Below are 21072 nucleotides of genomic sequence, written 5' to 3'. Positions count from 1 at the left end.
GGCCTGATATATAATGTTCACTATTCTAGTGAGCACTTTGTATCAGTCCAAACAACCCTTATTGATGATTGGTTGTAAGTCAACCTTATAGACCAGCTATCCTAGTAGCATGGATACGAGCAGTCTAAGGCTAAGACTCTAGAGGGCGTGTTAAGCCAGCTGTTTTACCATCACATTACCCCTTGAACACCCAGTGAAAGGACACCACACAAGTTGTTATGAAAATAAATGTATATTTATTTCTAACAAGTCTACCCTGAACTCTTTATGAGTCAGGGAGCTAAGCACAATACAAAACTCTTAAGAAAATACTTTAAGTCGCACAATTTACACCAATGCCCGAGGGGCACGAAAAACCATATATTACAAAAGTGGAATGCGAAATACTAGCAGGTAAGTAACGACTCTCAGAGGCTTTAGGAACGCTAGGCCTACAATACTGAACACTCAGGTTAGGAGCAGGAGGCCTAGGGACGCCACGTGCAGAGTGGGAACTCTCACGCGTAAGGCGGGAAAAAGCCTATGGAAGCTAGTATTCACAAAGTTAGTGTTCTCGGGCGAACCCGACTAGGTAGGTCAAAAACGAAAGTGGATCTGGACCCTTGGATAGTGAGGCTATGCTGAGGCACCGAAATGCCGAAGTTACCTAGCCCAGGGGCTGCAGCTGCATAGGTCTGAAAAGACGTCGGGATTCTCCGTTGACGAACCAGGAGCCTGAAGGAAAGGAGTTGCTGGCAGGCGACCAGTGAAGATTGTTCGGGTGATCCAAGCCTGGTTTGAAGAAAGATGACACCTGAAAGCAGAGGGGACCAAGTTCGTGACTACTAGCCAGTAGTCAGGTGGCACCAGGAGGGCACCGGGTGGTAGTCACCTCGACTAGGTGAGTGGGCGACGCTGGGCTCTGTAGTCTCACGGACCAGGAGGCGTTGTCGGCGACCAGGATGGAGGTACGAGCTGTCCCACGATGGATGATGCTCTCGACGTCGCTGGACCCAGGATTGGGGCAACAAGTCTTGGCAAATTCAAGCCCACGCGGTGGACCTAAAATGGCGTCTGGAGTGGACCAGGAGGGTCCGGGGTGCTCCTCTCTTGGAAGGGAGCAAGGGCCAGTCCGGAGCAACCAGACCAGCAACAGTGATGTCGTCGGGCGTCGTTAAGAAGGCCACAAGCCAGCGGGCTAGTAGCCAAACAACGCGGTGAGCAGCAATAAGCAGAAGGGCCCCACGCAGATCGTGGAGATGCTGGGAGGCTGAACTTCGGTGCTGGGGCTGCTCAGGGTCGGGGCTTCTCGGACCCCAAAGCACTCACCAGAGGATCCCTCGGCGGTCGTGCTGGAAAGAAGTCGTGCAGTCTTGAAGATGGCCGGTCCCTCGAGGTCTCGTCGCACCCACAGTTCTCAGCTTAGCTGTAGAGGTGGGTAGAGGTCAGAGGTGCCAGGGAAGCCGGTTCTCGTCGAGCTGGGCAGTCAGATTCCGGAGGAAGGACTTGCAGCAGACCGCAGTGTTCTTAAGATGGTGCCTGCGGATGCAGGGTGACTACTCCTTAGTCACAAGGGAGAATCTTGAAGAAGAAATCTTGATGTCCTTTCGTAGAAAGTCGTGTCTTGATTCCAAAGATGATCTGATTTGGAAGGGGGCCAGTTCCTACCTTTATCCTGCAAAAAGGGGCTGGCTCGCGACTAAGTCCTGCCCTATGGGTGGGACCAGGAGGGGGGTGGTTACACCCCTCTCCTTTGGCGGGCTTTCCCCAGCTCAGGGTCTGGTGTGTCCCTGGAACTGGTTCAAGCCAGCCTATGCACAGTGAGCACCGGGGTGCCACTTGCAGTCACCTTCCTCTAAAGCCCTGCCTACCTAGAATACACAAAACCCTGTCTGGGACGGTGCTGGCACCGCCCCTGGCAGGAAACCCTTTGTCCTTGCCTCCTGCTCTGGGAGGACTCCCAGCAGCAGGAGGGCAGACTTGTGTCTCGGTGGCAGCATCCATTTTGTGGAGCTAAGGCTCTGTTTGACTTTAACCGGGGTTATAGGTTACATACATGTCGTGTCCCTCTAGGAGGGTGCAATGCTAACCCCGTCGCCAGAATTGGCGAGGGGTTAGTATTCCAATTCGTATGACACCTTACTCGACATGTTTTGATAAAGCGATACCAGAGTTGGCATATAACCGCGAGGATTATAATGCACTTAAGAGTATATGGTATGCGATATCATGGAAACGACTAAGGGATAGATCCCGAAAGCCGCAGATAGGCTCAGCTCATGCCAGAGCACCATCTCACACGATTCCAAGCACTCTGCCTTCAGGATTGTCAAGGCCTGCCATAGGAGTGACTGATAGGAGATCTGTGTGTCCATTTAGGTTTAGATATAGGTATACTATATCTAAAACAAAGGGTGAGTACACCACTTTGCCCCAGCTGTCGTGCAGCCAGTTGTGTCAGATTTGGATGGCCAGCCAGGGGTGGCATAATACATGCTGCAGCCCCTGGTAGGCCCTGGGTACACCTATGCCCTGGGTACCTAAGGTACACTGTACAGGGACTGATAAGGTGACTCAGTATCCAATTAGATATGTACCTGAGGTACATGGAATCCATTTTACAGAGAGAGCAGTAGGCCTGGGGCCCTGAATAGCAGGGTCCCAGGTCAACTAAGTCAGAAAACCAGCAAAACACCAGGCAAAAAGTTGGGGGCAACCATAGTCAGGGATCTACCTTCCTACACAGGCGGCCAGTGAAGAAGTTCGTGGTGATCCAAGCCTGGATCAGGGAAGAAGAAGACCTGTAAGCAGAGGGGACCAAGTTCTGAATCACTAGCCAGTGATTTAGGTGGGCACCAGGATGGCACCGGACAAAGTCACCTCAGCCAGGTGAGTGGGCGCTGCTGGGCTCTGCAGTCTCTCGGACAAGGAGGCGTTGTCGGCGACCAGGATGGAGGTGCGAGCTGTTCCACGAAGGTCTCTGCTGTCGACGTCGCTGGACCCAGGTTTGGGGCAACAAGTCTTGGCAAATGCAAGCCCACGCGGTGGACTTAAAATGGAGTCTGGAGTGGACCAGGAGGGTCCAGAGTGCTCTTCTTTTGGAGGGGAGCAAGGGCTAGTCTGGAGCAACCAGACCAGCGGTGTTTGTCGTCGTGAAGCGTCGTAAGAGGGCCACTAGCCAACGGGCAAGTGACCTGGACAACGCGGTGAGCAGCAAAGAGCAGAAGGGCCCCACGCAGATCTCGTGGATGCAGGGGGGCTGAACTTCGGTGCTGGAGCTGCTCAGGGTCGGGGCTTCTCTTACCCCAAAGCACTCAGTCGAGGGTCACTCGGTGGTCGTGCAGTCTTCAAAGATGGCTGGTCCCTCGAGGTCTCGTCACACCCATGGATCACAGCTGGGCTGATGATGCAGGTTGAGGTCAGAGGTGCCAGGGAAGCCGGTTCTTGTCGTGCTGGGCAGTCTTGATCCGGAGGAGAGACTTACAGCAGACCGCGATGCTTGGTTGGTGCCTGCTGCTGCAGGGTGACTACTCCTTAGTCACAAGGGAGAAATCTTAGGAAGAGTCTTGAGTTCCTCTCGTAGAAAGTCGGTTCAGGATTCAAAGATTGATCTAATTTGGAAGGGGGCCAGTTCCTACCTTTATCCTGCAAAAAGGGGCTGGCACGCGACTAAGTCCTGCCCTATGGGTGGGACTAGGAGGGGGGTGGTTACACCCCTCTCCTTTGGCGGGCTTTCCCCAGATCAGGGGCTGGAGTGCCCCTGGAACTGGTTCAAGCCGGCCTATGCACAGTGAGCACCGGGGTGCCACTTGCAGTCACCTTCCTCTAAAGCCCTGCCTACCTAGAATACACAAAATCCTGTCTGGGACGGTGCTGGCACCGCCCCTTGCAGGAAACCCTTTGTCCTTGCCTCCTGGGCTGGGAGGACTCCCAGCAGCAGGAGGGCAGACTTGTGTCTCGGTGGCAGCATCCATCTTGTGGAGCTGAGGCTATGTCTGACTTTAACCGGGGTTACAGGTTACCAACATGTCGTGTCCCTCTAGAAGGGTGGAATGCTAACCCCGTCGCCAGAATTGGCGAGGGGTTAGTATTCCAATTCGTATGACACCTTACTCGACATGTTTTGATAATGTTATACCAAAGTTAGCATATGACCGCGAGGTACATGATGCACTTAAGAGTATATGGTATAGCGTTATCATGGAACAGCTATTAGGACTTGGTTCCGCAAGCTGCAAACGGGCTCAGCTCATGCCAGAGCACCATTTCACATGATTCCATGCACTCTGCCTTCAGGATTGTTAAGGCCTGCCATAGGAGTGACTGATAGGAGATCTGTGTGCCCATTTAGGTTTAGATATAGGAATACTATATCTACAGCAGAGGGTGAGTACACCACTTTGCCCCAGCTGTCAAGCAGCCAGTTGTGTCTGATTTAGTTAGTCAGCCCAGGGGTGGCATAATACATGCTGCAGCCTCTGGGAGACTTCTGGGTGCACCTCAGCCCTGGGTACAGGGACTTGGAGAGGGCCCAGTGCCAATTCAGTACCTGGGTACAATTTGGAGTAGAGAGAACAGCTAGGCTGTGGGTCTGATTAGCAGGCCCACAGCCAGGGAAAGTCGTAAACCAGTGAAGCAAAAAGCAAAAATCTGGGTGATCATAGGATTGCAGACCCTACTCTCCTAGATGACCCCCCCCCCCCAAACTTTGGGACAATAAGCTAACCTTGACCAGGTGAGTCTTCTTGCTCTAAGTGGAAATACCTGGAGAGCCCATCAGCATTGCCATGATCAGTACCAGGTCTATGCTCCACTGTAAAATCCATCCCCTGTAGGGAAATGGACCACCTAAGTAGTTTTGGGTTTTCACCCTTCATCTGATTTAGCCATAAGAGGGGCTTGTGGTCGGTCTGAATCTTAAAGTGAGTGCCAAACAAATAAGACCTCAACTTTTTCAGGGCCCACACCACAGCTAAGGCCTCCCTCTCAATAGCTGACCAATTTTTCTCTCTGGGGGTCAGCCTTCTGCTAATAAAAGCAATGGGCTGGTCGTTACCCTCAAAATTCAGCTGAGATAGAACAGCTCCCACACCCAACTCAGAAGCATCTGTTTGGACAATGAAGGTCTTGGAGTAATCTGGACTCTTTAGGATAGGTGCTGTGCACATGGCCTGCTTTAGGTCATTGAATGCTTTCTGACAGCTTGCTGTCCACTGAACTTTCTTTGGCATATTTTTACTTGTCAGGTCATTAAGTGGAGTCACAATGGACCCATAATTCTTGACAAATTTCCTATAGTACCCAGTCAGGCCCAAGAAAGCTCGAACCTGAGTCTGGGTGGTTGGAGGAGCCCAGTCCTTGATGGCCTGTATCTTGCTCTCCAATGGTTGAACCTGGCCTCCACCTACAAGGTGGCCCAGGTATACAACCTGTGTCTGCCCTATCTGGCACTTAGTGGCCTTGATAGTGAGACCTGCCTTTTGCAGTGCCTCTAACACTTTCCTCAGGTGGACCAGGTGATCCTCCCAGGTGGAACTAAAGACAGCTATATCATCAAGATATGCTGCACAGAAGTCATCCAACCCAGTGAGAACTTGATTCACCAGCCTTTGGGAGGTGGCAGGTGCATTTTTCAAACCAAAGGGCATTACCACAAATTGATAATGCCCACCAGGGGTAGAAAATGCTGTCTTGGGCTTGGCCTCCTCAGCTAACCTGATTTGCCAATACCCAGCTGTCAGGTCAAATGTACTTAAGTAGTTGGCAGAAGCCAATCTATCTATAAGTTCATCTGCTCTTGGTATTGGGTGGGCATCAGTCTTAGTGACTGCATTGAGTCCTCTGTAGTCTACGCAGAACCTCATCTCTTTCTTACCACCCTGGGTGTGAGGCTTTGGCACTAGAACTACTGGGCTAGCCCAAGGGCTATCTGAGGGCTCAATGACTCCCAGCTCCAACATTTTCTGCACTTCTGTCTTGATGCAGTCTCTGACATGATCAGGCTGTCTGTAGATTTTACTCTTGACAGGCAGCCTGTCTCCAGTGTCAACTTCATTGGTACACCAATCAGTTTGACTGGGTGTCGGAGAGAACATATGTCTAAAGGATTGCAGAACTTGTCTACAATCCTGTTGCTGATGTTCAGAGAGGCTGCCACAAAAGACAACACCATCTACTGATCCATCATCAGGATTCTGAGTGAGCAGGTCTGGGAGAGGGTCACTCTCTTCCTCCTGACCCTCATCTGTGGCCATGAGCAAGCTCATGTCCTTCCTGTCGACATATGCCTTGAGCCTGTTCACAGGGAGCACCCTGAGGGGGCTCCTGGGAGTTCCAAGGTCCACCAGGTAGGTGACCTCTCCCTTTTGCCCAATGATGGTGTGGGGCCCAGACCATTTGTCTTTGAGTGCTGCTGGGGCCACTGGCTCAAGCACCCACACCTTCTGTCCAGGCTGGTACACAGTCAGGACAGCCTTCTGGTCATGCCAAGCTTTTTGGAGTTCTTGGCTGGCCTCAAGGTTTTTAGTTGCCTTCTCCATGTATTCAGCCATCCTGGAGCGGAGACCAAGTACATAGTCCACTATGTTGGTTGCAGGCTTTTTGAGAAGTCTCTCCCATCCTTCCTTCACCAAACACAGGGGTCCTCTTACAGGATGCCCATACAGAAGTTCAAAAGGGCTGTAGCCAACCCCCTTCTGTGGGACCTCTCTGTAAGCAAACAATAGGCAGGGTATCAGGACATCCCATCTACGCCTGAGCTTTTCAGGTAGTCCATGAATCATCCCTTTGAGGGTCCTGTTGAATCTTTCAACAAGCCCATTGCACTGTGGATGATAGGGTGTGGTGAACTTGTAGTTGACACCACATTCCTTCCACATTGCAGTCAGATATCCTGACATGAAGTTTGCACCTCTGTCAGAAACAACCTCCTTAGGGAAGCCCACTCTGGAGAACACTCCAACTAGGGCCCTTGCCACTACAGGTGCTGTAGTGGTCCTAAGTGGAATAGCTTCAGGATACCTGGTGGCATGGTCCACCACCACCAGTATAAACGTGTGCCCTGATGCTGTCTGGGGTTCCATTGGACCAACAATGTCAATCCCCACTCTTTCAAAGGGAACCCCCACCACAGGTAGTGGTATGAGGGGGGCCTTTGTTGTGCCACCTGACTTACCACTGGCTTGGCAAGTGACACAGGAGCGACAAAACTCCTTGGTATTCTCATTCATGTGAGGCCAGTGAAAGTGTGAGACAAGCCTGTCCCAAGTCTTTGTCTGGCCTAAGTGACCTGCAAGGGGAATCTCATGGGCCAAGGTGAGAAGGAAACCCTTCTGAGACAAGGGGATGACCAGCCTCCTGGTTGCACTAGGCTTGGGGTCTCTTGACTCAGAGTACAGGAGTCCATCTTCCCAGTATACCCTGTGGGCACCTGTGGCATTCCCTGCAGCCTCAGCAGCAGCCTGCTGTCCAAGGGGTTCAAGGAGGGAAGGGCAGTCTAACTGTGCCTTCCCCAGGTCTTCTCTGGAGGGTCCCCCTGAGCCCAGAAACTCAACTTGATCAAGTTCAAGCTCTTTAGGCTCAGTTTCCCTCAGCTCTCTTAGATCAGCCTCCTCAGAGACTTGATCCTCAACCTGGGGCAAGGGGGAAGGCAATGCCTTAAAGCTACTGCTCTTCTTCTTGGAAGGTGTCTGGTCCATTGTTCCAGGATCCAGCACCTGTTCAGTGGGGCATCTTCTGGCCTGTGACCTAGTCACAGCAAGCACATGTGCTGGCAAGCCTAACATTTCCATGTGAGTCCTCTGCTCCACTTCTGACCATTGTGATGACTCCAAATCATTGCCCAACAAACAATCCACTGGGAGGTCTGAACTAACCACAACTTTCTTTTGGCCACTTACCCCTCCCCAGGAGAAAGCAACAATCGCCATACTATGACTGGTAGTGACGTTGCTGGCATTGGTCACCAGGAAATCTGTACCTGGCATGATTTGTCCAGGGTCCACAAAGTTAGGTGTCACCATTGTGACACTGGCACAAGTGTCCCTATAGGCCTGAGCCATTTTGCCATTTATCAAAGGTGTCTGCCTGTATTTGCCCAAAGTATTGGGACTTACATCAGGGGACATATCCATATCCCCTGTACAGACAAGGACAGCCTGAGTGAGTGTGCCAACTAAGTTGTCAGACTCCTCAGTTCCCAAGGTTAACCCAACTAGTCCTTTGGGAGGTGCACTACCACTACTGACTGTACTAGGGGGTGCAGTTGCCTTAGGGGCTGTAGTGGTAGGAGTTTGCCCTCCTCTTTTGGTGCACTCACTAAACCAGTGAGACTTACTTTTACAGTACTGGCACCACCTTTTTGACTGGCCTTCTTGAGTCTTCTTTTTCTGCTGTGAAGCCTGACCCCCACCCTCTTTGGTTTGTTGGGGACCTGTTGAAGACTTCTGGTCATTTTGTTCACTCTTGGTATTACCCTTCTGGCCTGCTTTCTTCTGACCACCCTGGTTCTGGTTCTGGTTCTGCTTGATCCTTGTTCTGACCCATTTGTCTGCCTTCTTTCCCAATTCTTGGGGAGAGGTCAGATCTGAATCAACAAGGTGCTGGTGCAACAACTGGTTCTGACAGTTATTTAAAATCTGTTCTCTCATCATAAGATTATACAATCCTGTGTAATCAGTAACCTTGCTACCCAGCAACCAGCCCTCCAAAGCCTTAGTGGCACAATCCACAAAGTCAGACCAGTCCTGAGACTGAGTTTTCTGGGTGTCTCTGAACAGCAACCTGTACTGCTCAGTGGTTAAACCAAACCCATCAACCAGTGCATTTTTCAGGACCTGGTAATTGTTAGCATCCTCCACTCTTGTAGTGAGGAGCTTATCTCTACCTTTGCCATCAAAGGAGAGCCACAGTATAGCTGCCCACTGACTCTGGGGAATGCCCTGCACAGTGCAGGCCCTCTCCAAAGCAGCCATCCATTTCTGGATGTCATCCCCTTGTTTAAAGGGGGGCACTATCTTTGTCAGGTGTTTAGTATCTAAACCCTTCTCTCTATCTCTTGGGAGATTGCTGCCACCAGTGGGTACTACCCCACTCATCTGCTGCTCTCTAGCAAAGGCAAGCTTCTCTTTGGCCAGGGCAAGTTCTTCCCTTTCAATCCTCAGATTAGCCTGTCTCATCCTTGCTTCATGCTCTATTCTCTGAGGGGAAGTCAATCTCCTCTGGGGAGAGTTCCTTCTCCTCTGGGAAGAGGCATTAGAGTGCAGAGATCTATTGGAGTCCATAGAAAGAGATCTATCTCTCCTAACTCCAAGGTTAGGCCTCATTAGGGTCAGTACTGGGGGTCCCCCAGATCGTTCCCTAAGTAGGTCTAAGTTGGCCCTAGTAAGTCTGCTGACTAACTCAGACCTCTTGTCTGCCTCATCCCCAGAGAGGTCATCTTGATCCCCCTCCTCAACTCTGTCTTCAGTGTTAAGGAGGTCTGGATCTCCAATGGTACCCTCTAGGGCTGGCATATTCCCATCTAACTGAGAAATCTTTCTCGCATCATATGTCTCTAAGAGACCTATTAGAAAGGGAATGGTGGGGTTAGACCCCTGTTTCAGTTTCCTGGAGGTACACACTTGTCTCATCTCCTGGAAACTGAGAGCTGCATATCTTGACTTGACCTGTGGAGGGTCAAGATCCACAAGGGGAGTCTCAGTAGACTCTCCATGGGTAGACATGCTTTTCTAGTGAGGTGTAAGTGGTGCACTTACCTACACTATATGTTTACCTACTGATCCCTTGCTAGAGTTGTAGTTTAGGGTGTGCTAGGCCCTAGGAGCTACAACAGCTGGTTCAGTAGAACTCAGAGTATTCTAAGCTAAGTTATATGTACCTTAGTACTTATGTGATCTTTCAAATGATATTCTTAGGATATGTGTGGTAAAACAACAGCAAGCTCAAATCCCAACCGCTGCTCACCAATGTGAGAAGTTGGCCTGTTATCCAGTATTATGGGTGTCTTTCATAGATTCACATGCCTGAATCATTCCCCGTTGTCGAGACGGGAGTCTCCGGTACATAGAAAAGTAATGTCTTATAGACATACATAGAGAATAGTAGGCCTAAAGGCCTCACCTTAGTAACATATCCATGTCCTTTTGTAAAAAGGACCAAACTCTAGAGAAGAGCCAATCAGCTATCACCTCCCTCTAGAACCTTCCTGGCAGGAGCCTCAGTTCCTCAGATTTTCTACCGCACGTTGTGCTAAGGGAGTCTCCTCTGAGCTCTGCTCAGATTCTGTGTTTTTTCACTTCATTAAATGAATTTGTTGTCAAGGATTCTTTTCTACTATGGATTATCTTCGAATACATTCTTTAAAGAAGGTCTGGTACAGGCCAAAGACTACAAGGTATGTCGCACTTTCTCAAGTAAGTTTTTGAGAGGTTGTGAAGGGTGATTTTTTAATATGGTGCCAAACACTAAGACCAGAAAGGAGGTTTTTTATTTTCTCCAGTGACCGTGATGAGGCGTTCTCCTCAACGTCTAGGAGACCTCAAAAGAGAAGAGAATCTCCTCAGACTCATTCCTCAGGGGAACATCCTGAGAAGGCCCTCAAAAAAGACCACTCATGGGTCTTCTGGGCGCAGTTCTTAAAAATCTCCTCACTCTGTGGATAAGGAAAGTAAAGGACTTGCTTTTGGAGAAAAATCATGTCAAAAAGGCGACTTCTGAGCCGTCAAAATCACCTCCTCTGGTCATAGGACCCTTCAGGAAGGCGTCTTCTATTCCTCCTGAGGTAAAGACTAAGAAGCCAACATCGTCAACAGGATCGTCGACAAAGAAACCATCATCATTGCCTATTACAGCCTCTTCGTCTACGATGGCCTCATCTACGATGGCCTCGTCTACGATGGCTCATCTACGATGGCTCATCTACAATGGCTCGTCTACGACGGCTCGTCTACAATGGCTCGTCTACGACGGCTCGTCTACGACGGCTCGTCGACAATGGCTCGTCTACGACGGCTCGTCGACGATGGCCTCATCTACGATGGCCTCATCTACGATGGCCTCATCTACGATGGCCTCGTCTACGATGGCCTCGTCTACGATGGCCTTGTCTACGATGGCCTTGTCTACGATGGCCTCGTCTACGATGGCCTCATCTACGATGGCCTGTCTACAACGGCTCGTCTACGACGGCTCGTCTACGACGGCTCGTCTACGACGGCTCGTCTACGACGGCCCGTCTACGACGGCTCGTCTACGACGGCTCGTCTACGACGGCTCGTCTACGACGGCTCGTCGACGATGGCTCGTCTACGACGGCTCGTCGACGATGGCTCGTCTACGACGGCTCGTCGACGATGGCCTCATCTACGATGGCCTCATCTACGATGGCCTCGTCTACGATGGCCTCATCTACGATGGCCTGTCTACTCGTCGACGACGACGGCCTCGTCTATGACGGCCTATTTACGGCGTCGACAATGGCCTAGTCTACGATGGCCTCGTCTACGATGGCCTCGTCTGCGATGGCTTGTCTACGATGGCCTCGTCTACGACTGCGTCGACGACGACGGCCTCATCTCTGACTGCTCGTCTACGACGACCTGTCTATGGCGTCGACGATGGCCTCGTCTACGATGGCCTCATCTACGAGGGCTCCTCTTCGATGGCTCATCTACGACGGCATCGTCATCGACGGCCTCGTCTATGACTGCTCGTCTACGACGGCCTGTCTACGGCGTCGATGATGGCCTAGTCTACCATGGCCTCGTCTACCATGGCCTCGTCTACCATGGCCTCGTCTACCATGGCCTCGTCTACCATGGCCTCGTCTACCATGGCCTCGTCTACCATGGCCTCGTCTACCATGGCCTCGTCTACCATGGCCTCATCTACGATTGCTCCTCTACGATGGCTCCTCATTGACGGCCTCGTCTACGACGGATCCTCTATGATGTTGCCTACGATGGCCTCGTCTATGACTGCTCGTCTACGACGGCATAGTCTATGACGCCGATCTCGTCGACGGACCCGTCGACGAGGGAAATTCCGACAATTTTGGAATGTCTTATAATGTGGTAGAGAGGGCTGCTCAGCGTTTTAAGATCTCAATGATCTCTCAAGAACCGGTCTGCTTCTTGTATGATTTCACAGAACCTCTCAAGAAGGCAGTAAGGTCAATACCGATTATCGATTACCTATATTCAGAAGGGGTAAAGGTCATGCAGAACCCCTCCTCTGTATCACCAGTGATCCCTCAGTCGGATAAGAAGTATAGGGCGCCAGATACAGCACCCGCGTGTTTAACAGGGCATCCTAAGCCGGACTCCGTCGTGACACAGGCGGCCTAGAAGACCTCCAGGAATCCTTCGGCCCCTTTGTCGCTTCCTCCTGGTAAGGAGGTAAGAAGAGTGGACAACATTGGGAACAGGTTTTCCTCAATATCGGCAATGACGGTAAAGGCCGCGAACGCCCGAGCGCTCTTGGGACGCTATAATAGGCAATTGTGGGCACACATAGCCCCATAGCTGTCGGAATTGCCAGATTCATCCAAAGAGGAAGTAAAGAGGATTCTGCTAGATGATGAGGCATCGACGTCAGAAACTATAGACTGCGCGATGGATATCGCTATGACAGGGTTCCGCCAGTTGGCTGGAGCAGCAGTCTTGCGGCTCCAAGGATGGCTAAAGGCAACCTCTTTCCGTCCTGAGGTGCAAACAAAGATTTTGGGCATGCCATATGTTAGCCAGTTACTATTTGGCACGAAAAATTGATGAAGCAGACACTGCGAGAACTTTGGGCACTCTTCAGTATAAGAACCAGTCCTGTTGTAGAAATAGAGGAAGAGGACAGTCTTCCTACAGAGGAAATTATTAATACAGGTCTTCCTGCCCTTCAGGCCAGAGTAGACCGCAATACCAACAGCGCCAACAACAGCAAAACAAGCAGTCCTCTTTTGGGAGGTCGTCCTTTCAAGGTACAGGACAGCGGAAATAACAAAAATCTATGGCTGCTTCTATGAGAGATCTCGATTATGCTGCAGAAAGGAGCAATAGAGAGAGTACATCCATCTCAGAAGGGAAAAGGGTTTTATTCTTGCTTCTTTTGATCCAGAAAAAAGACAAGAAGTGGAGACCAATCTTGGACCTTAGGGCCCTCAACAAATTCCTAAGAAGTAGTCGTTTCGCATGGTAACGATCCAGGAGGTCTTGCAACTACTGTAACAGCAGGATTGTAGGGCGTCCCTAGACATACAGGACGCTTACTTCCATATCCCAATTCACAGGAATCACAAAAAGGTACTTGCGATTTGCAGTAGCGAGCAGACACTTGCAGTTTCGCGTTCTGCCCTTCGGGCTCAAGTCTGCACCGCGCATATTCACGAAATGTCGTACCCCGGTGGCTTTTTTTTATACAAAGAGAAATGCTGGCCCTGCGATTTTTGATAGCTATATTTTGAGCAACAAACCAAATCCTTGTTATGATTTGTATGGTCGAATTTATTTAAACCATTTACTTTTTCATATAAATCTCATTAAGTTAAAGCATTGATTGCATGAGAAAAACACTACGTACATACAATTTATACAAAAACATTTGACAAAGAATTTTAACAAAAATACATAAATACATATGACAAAATGACATCCAATCATTAAGTGTACATAAATATACAAATACGGTCATACGAGAAGCATCAGTCGTTATGTAGTATTAAGCAATGAAGCTATTTGCAGTAAGGAAAAGAAAACAAAATGAATTGTAACAAATACAAATTTTCAATTGTCTGATAAATAAACTTGAATTCTTTCTGCTATTGCCAATTCCTTTCTGCTATTGCCGACGCGTTTCGAACTCGCTCTGGCATTTGGCAAGTTCTCATCAGTGCTTTCTCGTATTATTCTTCTTTATTTTCAAGTTGGCAGCGGGTTTTCAATTTTCAAGAGATCCTTTTCAATCAATGTAGATTCGGTTCTTCAAACCAGTAGTCTGCACTTCTGTTTGGTAAATATTTGAAACAGCCGTGCGTGGGACAAAAAGCAGCTCCCACCCGCCAGCCGGCGGTGGACACGTCTTATTGCACCTTATTGTTGGCGCTTGGGCTGTTTAAATGCAGTTCCCCTGTTTTTCTAACTTCTAGCCGGTTTCAGTTCGTTTTTATGTTCGTTTTTATGTTCTAAATGTTGGTGATCTTGAAGAAACACACGCTCCCAAGTGCACTCCAAACCAATCCAGGGAGTCCCTGGATAGAAGTTAGAAAAACAGGCTAGAAGTTAGAAAAACAGGGGAACTGCATTTAAACAGCCCAAGCGCCAACAATAAGGTGCAATAAGACGTGTCCACCGCCGGCTGGCGGGTGGGAGCTGATTTTTGTCCCACGCACGGCTGTTTCAAATATTTACCAAACAGAAGTGCAGACTACTGGTTTGAAGAACCGAATCTACATTGATTGAATAGGATCTCTTGAAAATTGAAAACCCGCTGCCAACTTGAAAATAAAGAAGAAGAATACGAGAAAGCCCTGATGAGAACTTGCCAAATGCCAGAGCGAGTTCGAAACGCGTCGGCAATAGCAGAAAGGAATTGGCAATAGCAGAAAGAATTCAAGTTTATTTATCAGACAATTGAAAATTTGTATTTGTTACAATTCATTTTGTTTTCTTTTCCTTACTGCAAATAGCTTCATTGCTTAATACTACATAACGACTGATGCTTCTCGTATGACCGTATTTGTATATTTATGTACACTTAATGATTGGATGTCATTTTGTCATATGTATTTATGTATTTTTGTTAAAATTCTTTGTCAAATGTTTTTGTATAAATTGTATGTACGTAGTGTTTTTCTCATGCAATCAATGCTTTAACTTAATGAGATTTATATGAAAAAGTAAATGGTTCAAATAAATTCGACCATACAAATCATAACAAGGATTTGGTTTGTTGCTCAAAATATAGCTATCAAAAATCGCAGGGCCTGCATTTCTCTTTGTATAAATTATTCTATGGTCCAGCTGACCCTGTGTCCCGGGACCTAACTCCTTATTTTCTGTACCCCGGTGGCGGCATATCTCAGACAGTGCCATCACCAAGTCTTTCCGTATCTGGATGACTGGCTGGTCAGGACTCCATCCTTAGAAGACGCGTCCAGGTCTTCCAACGCCTGTTTAAAGCTTTTCGATTGCTAGGGTCTCACCCTCAATCAGGAAAAATCGGTCCTACAACCTTCTCAGTGCATCAGTTTCCTAGGTGCAACCCTGGACACACGGTCAGCAAAAGCTTTCCAATCCAGAGAGAGGATGTACAAGCCCCTTGCACTATCTGCTATAGTAGCCTCGAAGAAAGTCTTGACAGTCAGTCACTTCAAATCCCTCCTGGGGATGTCAGCGTGTATCCTCCTGATTCCTCACTGTCGACTACGAATGAGGAATCTACAGGAGGCGCTCTTGAAGCAGTGGGTCCAATGCACAGGGTCATTTGACGACCACATAAAAGTGAATCCTCAGATGGTCGGAGCCCTGCAATGGTGGATGTCATCTCAAAACCTCTCTCAAGGCTTGTCATTCCTGCTTCCGGCTGCTCCTCAGGTTCTCACAACAGGCGCCTCCTTGGAAGGCTGGGGAGCTTTTCTGCAAGAGCTACAGATAAGCGGGTAGTGGTCTCCTATGGAGAAGAAACTACATATGAATCTGCTCGAACTGCGGGCAGTCTTCCTGGCCCTTCAAGCTTTCCTGCCAAGAATAAAACATTCCCTGGTGCTCATCCGGACAGACAACACCACGACTAAGCACTACCTCAACAAAGAGGGAGGGACACGCTCGCTGACACACTATCGCGAGTTGCACAAAATAATCTGGAATTGGCTCATACTCCACAATGTAACCCTAAGAGCGGAATATGTCCCTGGCACGGACAATGTGCTCTCCGACTTGTTGAGCAGGCAGAAAACATCGTCACACGAGTGGGAGCTAGATCAACAAATTATCGACCAGATCTTCTCCAGATGGGGCACGCCGCAAATCGATCTATTTGCGACGACAATGAACACCAAATGCCCACACTTCGCAAGTTGGCATCCCCAGTCAGGGTCTCTAGGGAATGCATCTTCCATCGCATGGCGCAACGTCGTTGCGTACGCCTTTCCGCCATTCCCGATGCTTCCCAGAGTCCTCAGGAAAATTTAGGTGGAGCCTTGTACTCTAATTTTAATAGCCCCAACTTGGCCGAGGCAACATTGGTTCACAGAGCTCCACCGTCTATCCCTGGAGCCGCCGGTCCACCTGGGCTGTATCTATCTCTGCTTACAATGAACAACAATAAAGTTCAACATCTGGATCTGAGGTCTCTCAGGTTAGTCGCCTGGCTCCTGAGTGCAGAGAGTTCCACAATCTGAATATTCCACAAGACTGTAGACATTCTTGCCAGAGCAAGGGCGGATAGCACGACCAAGACGTATTCCCTGAAATGGAAGCGCTTTTGTGTTTGGTGTGCAGATCACGGGATTCGGCCTTTCTCCACATCACCGGAGTAAATATTACCTTATCTATTACATCTGGCACAGTCGGGCCTAGCCCACTCCTCCATTAAAGTACACTTAGCAGCAATATCTCGTTATAAAGAACTTCAACGAGTCCATCGCTCTGGTCAAGCGGATTGATTAAGCAATTTCTAAAACGATTACACAGATCTTTCCCGCCAGTAAGGATGTTGCCACCTGCCTGGCATCTCAATGTGGTTCTTAACCAGCTCATGAAACATCCGTTCAAACCAGTACACAGAGCTGACCTAAAGTATGCCTCATAGAAATCAGCACTCCTCCTGACGCTCACATCTGCAAGGGGGGTCAGTGAGCTACAGGCGTTTTCAATCCAGGATCTTTTTCTACAGTTTAATAACGACAGAGTAATCCTGAGAACCAATCCTAGGTTTATCTCAAAAGTGTAGGAAGGTAGATCCCTGACTATGGTTGCCCCCAACTTTTTGCCTGGTGTTTTGCTGGTTTTCTGACTTAGTTGACCGGAGGCCCTGCTATTCAGGACCTCAGGCCCACTGCTCTCTCTGTTAAAATGGATTCCATGTACCCTAGGTACATATCCAATTGGATACTGAGTCACCTTATCAGTCCCTGTACAGTGTACCTTAGGTACCCAGGGCATAGGTGTACCCAGGGCCTACCAGGGGCTGCAGCATGTATTATGCCACCCCTGGCTGGCCATCCAAATCTGACACAACTGGCTGCACGACAGCTGGGGCAAGGTGGTGTAATCACCCTTTGCTTTAGATATAGTATTCCTATATCTAAACCTAAATGGACACACAGATCTCCTATCAGTCACTCCTATGGCAGGCCTTGACAATCCTGAAGGCAGAGTGCTTGTAATCGTGTGAGATAGTGCTCTGGCATGAGCTGAGCCTGTCTGCGGCTTTCGGGATCCATCCCTTAGCCGTTTCCATGATATCGCATACCATATACTCTTAAGTGCATTATAATCCTCGCGGTTATATGCCAACTCTGGTATCGCTTTATCAAAACATGTCGAGTAAGGTGTCATACGAATTGGAATACTAATCCCTCGCCAATTCTGGCGACGGGGTTAGCATTCCACCCTTCTAGAGGGACACGACATGTATGTAACCTGTAACCCCGGTTAAAGTCAGACATAGCCTCAGCTCCACAAAATGGATGCTGCCACCGAGACACAAGTCTGCCCTCCTGCTGCTGGGAGTCCTCCCAGCACAGGAGGCAAGGACAAAGGGTTTCCTGCCAGGGGCGGTGCCAGCACCGTCCCAGACAGGGTTTTGTGTATTGTAGGTAGGCAGGGCTTTAGAGGAAGGTGACTGCAAGTGGCACCCCAGTGCTCACTGTGCATAGGCCGGCTGAAACCAGTTCCAGGGGCACTCCAGCCCCTGGCCTGGGGAAAGCCCGCCAAAGGAGAGGGGTGTAACCACCCCCCTCCTGGTCCCACCCATAGGGCAGGACTTAGTCGCGTGCCAGCCCCTTTTTGCAGGATAAAGGTAGGAACTGGCCCCCTTCCAAATCAGATCATCTTTGAATCCTGAAACTACTTTCCACGAAAGGAACTCAAGACTTCTTCCCAAGATTCTCCCTTGTGACTAAGGAGTAGTCACCCTGCAGCAGCAGGCACCAACCAAGCATTGCGGTTTGTTGCCAGTCTCTCCTTCAGATCAAGACTGCTCCAGCACGACGAGAACCGGCTTCCCTGGCACCTCTGACCTCAACCTACATCATCAGGCCAGCTGTGATCCGTGGGTGTGACGAGACCTCGAGGGACCGGCCATCTTCAGAACTCCACGACGCTTGTCCAGCACGACTCCCGAGTGACCCTCGACTGAGTGCTTTGGGGTAAGAGAAGCCCCGACCCTGAGCAGCTCCAGCACCGAAGTTCAGCCCCCCTGCATCCACGAGATCTGCGTGGGGCCCTTCTGCTCTTTGCTGCTCACCGCGTTGTCCAGGTCGCTTGCCCGTTGGCTAGTGGCCCCTTCACGACGCTCCACGACGACAAACACTGCTGGTCTGGTTGCTCCAGACTGGCCCTTGCTTCCCTCCATCAGAGAAGCACCCTGGACCCTCCTGGTCCACTCAAGACGCCATTTTAGGTCCACCGCGTGGGCCTTGCATTTGCCAAGACTTGTTGCCCCAATCCTGGGTCCAGCGACGTCGACAGCAAGAACCTTCGTGGGACAGCTCGCACCTCCATCCTGGTCGCCGACAACGCCTCCTGGTCCGAGAGACTGCAGAGCCCAGCAGCGCCCACTCACCTGACTGCGGTGACTTCGCCCGGTGCCATCCTGGTGCCCACTTAATCACTGGCTAGTGATTCAGAACTTGGTCCCCTCTGCTTTCAGGTCTTCTTCTTCCCTGATCCAGGCTTGGATCTCTTCGAACTTTTCTTCACTGGCCGCCTGCCAGCAACTTCTTCTTCAGGCTCCTGGTCCGTCAACGAGGGTTTCCGACGCAACTTGAACCCTATGCAGCTGCAGCCCCTGGGCTAGGTAAACTGAGTACTCCGGTGCTCCAGCATAGTCCAACACTCTAAGTGTTCGGATCCACTCCCGTTTTCGTCCCAGCTAGTCGGGTTCGCCCGAGAACAGTGACTTTGTAAATTCTAGCTTCCATAGACTTTGTCCCGCATCCCGCGTGAGAGTGCACACTCTGCACCCGAGTTCCCTAGGCCTCCTGCTGGTAATCTAAAGGTTCAGTAGTCCAGTCCTAGCGATCCCAAAGCCTCTGAGAATAGTTACTTACCTGCTAGTAATTCGCATTCCACTTTCATAGTATATGGTTTTTCGTGCCCCTCGGGCATTTGTGTAAATTGTGCAACTTGAAGTATTTTCTTAAGAGTTTTGTTATGTGCTTAGCTCCCTGACTCATAAAGAGCCAGGGTAGTCTTGTTATAAATAAATATCTGTTTATTTTCATAACAACTTGTGTGGTGTCCTTTCACTTGGTGTTCAAGGGGTAATGTGATGGTAAAACAGCTGGCTTAACACGCCCTCTAGAGTCTTAGCCTTAGACTGCTCGTATCCATGCTACTAGGATAGCTGGTCTATAAGGTTGACTTACAACCAATCATCAATAAGGGTTGTTTGGACTGATACATAGTGATCACTAGAATAGTGAGCACTGCATATCAGGCCAACTTCTCACAAAAAGTCCCGTTGGACTTCCACCTAAATGAACCTGTGGTTCTGCGTTCCTTCTTTCCGAAAGAAAGCACGGCAGCTGAGAGATCGCAGCTTTCTTTGGATCTCAAGCGATGCTTGAAGTTTAGACTGACAAAACGAAAACATTCAGGAAATCTAACCAGCTATTCATAGCTTACAGCAGACCTAGAATATGTCTACCGCTTGCTAAGCAGAGCATCTCCAGATGGTTTTCTGCAGCCATTGCTTTCTGTCATGACCAAGCTGGACAGCCATTGCATTCCAAAGTGAGATCGCACTCCACGAGAGCCATGTCCACTTCTTTAGCTCTCTTTGCAGGGGTGCCAGTCATTGACATTTGCAGGGTGGCAACATGGAAGTCGCCGCATACCTTCACTAGGCACTACTGCCTGGATATGGAGCTGATGAATGATGCAGCAGTGAGACAATCAGTGTTACGCCATCTTTTCAGTAAGGTGAGCCTTCCTCCGTCCCTCCATCCTACTCTGGTGTGCCCATTTCTTTAGTAATACTTATTGTGGAGGTCTAATGATGGTTCATGCTCGCATGATGCGTCTTATCTAAGGACTTGTATATGCTGTTCCATCAGAAATGTGCACTCTGCATTGCTTGCTACTCTGATTCAGGCATGTGAATCTATGAAAGACACCCATAATACTGGATAAGAAATGCGTTACTTACCTGTAACTGCAGTTATCCAGTATTGGTGTCTTTCATAGATTCACATGCAACCCTCCCGCCTCCCCTGGAAGGACTCACCTAACTCTCTCAGTGTCACGCCTACTTAGCTTAGTGCGTACGAAAATCTGAGGAACTGAGGCTCCTGCCAGGAAGGTTCTAGAGGGAGGTGATAGCTGATTGGCTCTTCTCTAGAGTTTGGTCCTTTTTACAAAAGGACATGGATATGTTACTAAGGTGAGGCCTTTAGGCCTACTATTCTCTATGTATGTCTATAAGACATTACTTTTCTATGTACCGGAGACTCCCGTCTCGACGACGGGGAATGATTCAGGCATGTGAATCTATGAAAGACACCAATACTGGATAACTGCAGTTACAGGTAAGTAACGCATTTCATATGCGGTGCTCACTATTCTAGTGATCACTATGTATCAGTCCAGACAACCCTTATTGATGATTGGTTGTAAGTCAACCTGATAGACCAGCTATCCTAGTAGCATGGATACGAGCAGTCTAAGGCTAAGACTCTAGAGGGCGTGTTAAGCCAGCTGTTTTACCATCACATTACCCCTTGAACACCAAGTGAAAGGACACCACACAAGTTGTTATCAAAAAGAAAGTTTTTTTTTTTATAGCAGGACTACCCTGGCTCTTTATGAGACAGGGAGCTAAGCACACAACAAAACTCTTAAAGAATTACTGAAAGTCGCACAATTTACACAAATGCCCGAG

General features: G+C 49.3%; 1 protein-coding gene across 3 annotated transcripts in view; it reads left to right on the top strand.

Annotated features, from left to right (window-relative positions):
* The window catches only part of SETD2 (SET domain containing 2, histone lysine methyltransferase), a 1168808-nt gene that overhangs the window by 1130668 nt on the left and 17068 nt on the right, over positions 1-21072 (top strand). The gene's annotated exons all lie outside the window — the stretch shown is intronic.

This window comes from Lissotriton helveticus, chromosome 10, assembly GCF_964261635.1.
Source record: "Lissotriton helveticus chromosome 10, aLisHel1.1, whole genome shotgun sequence".
In the NCBI taxonomy this organism is placed as follows: Eukaryota; Metazoa; Chordata; class Amphibia; order Caudata; family Salamandridae; genus Lissotriton; species Lissotriton helveticus.
Note: the sequence above shows the minus strand (reverse complement) of the source record. Positions and strands in the feature narration are given on the sequence as shown.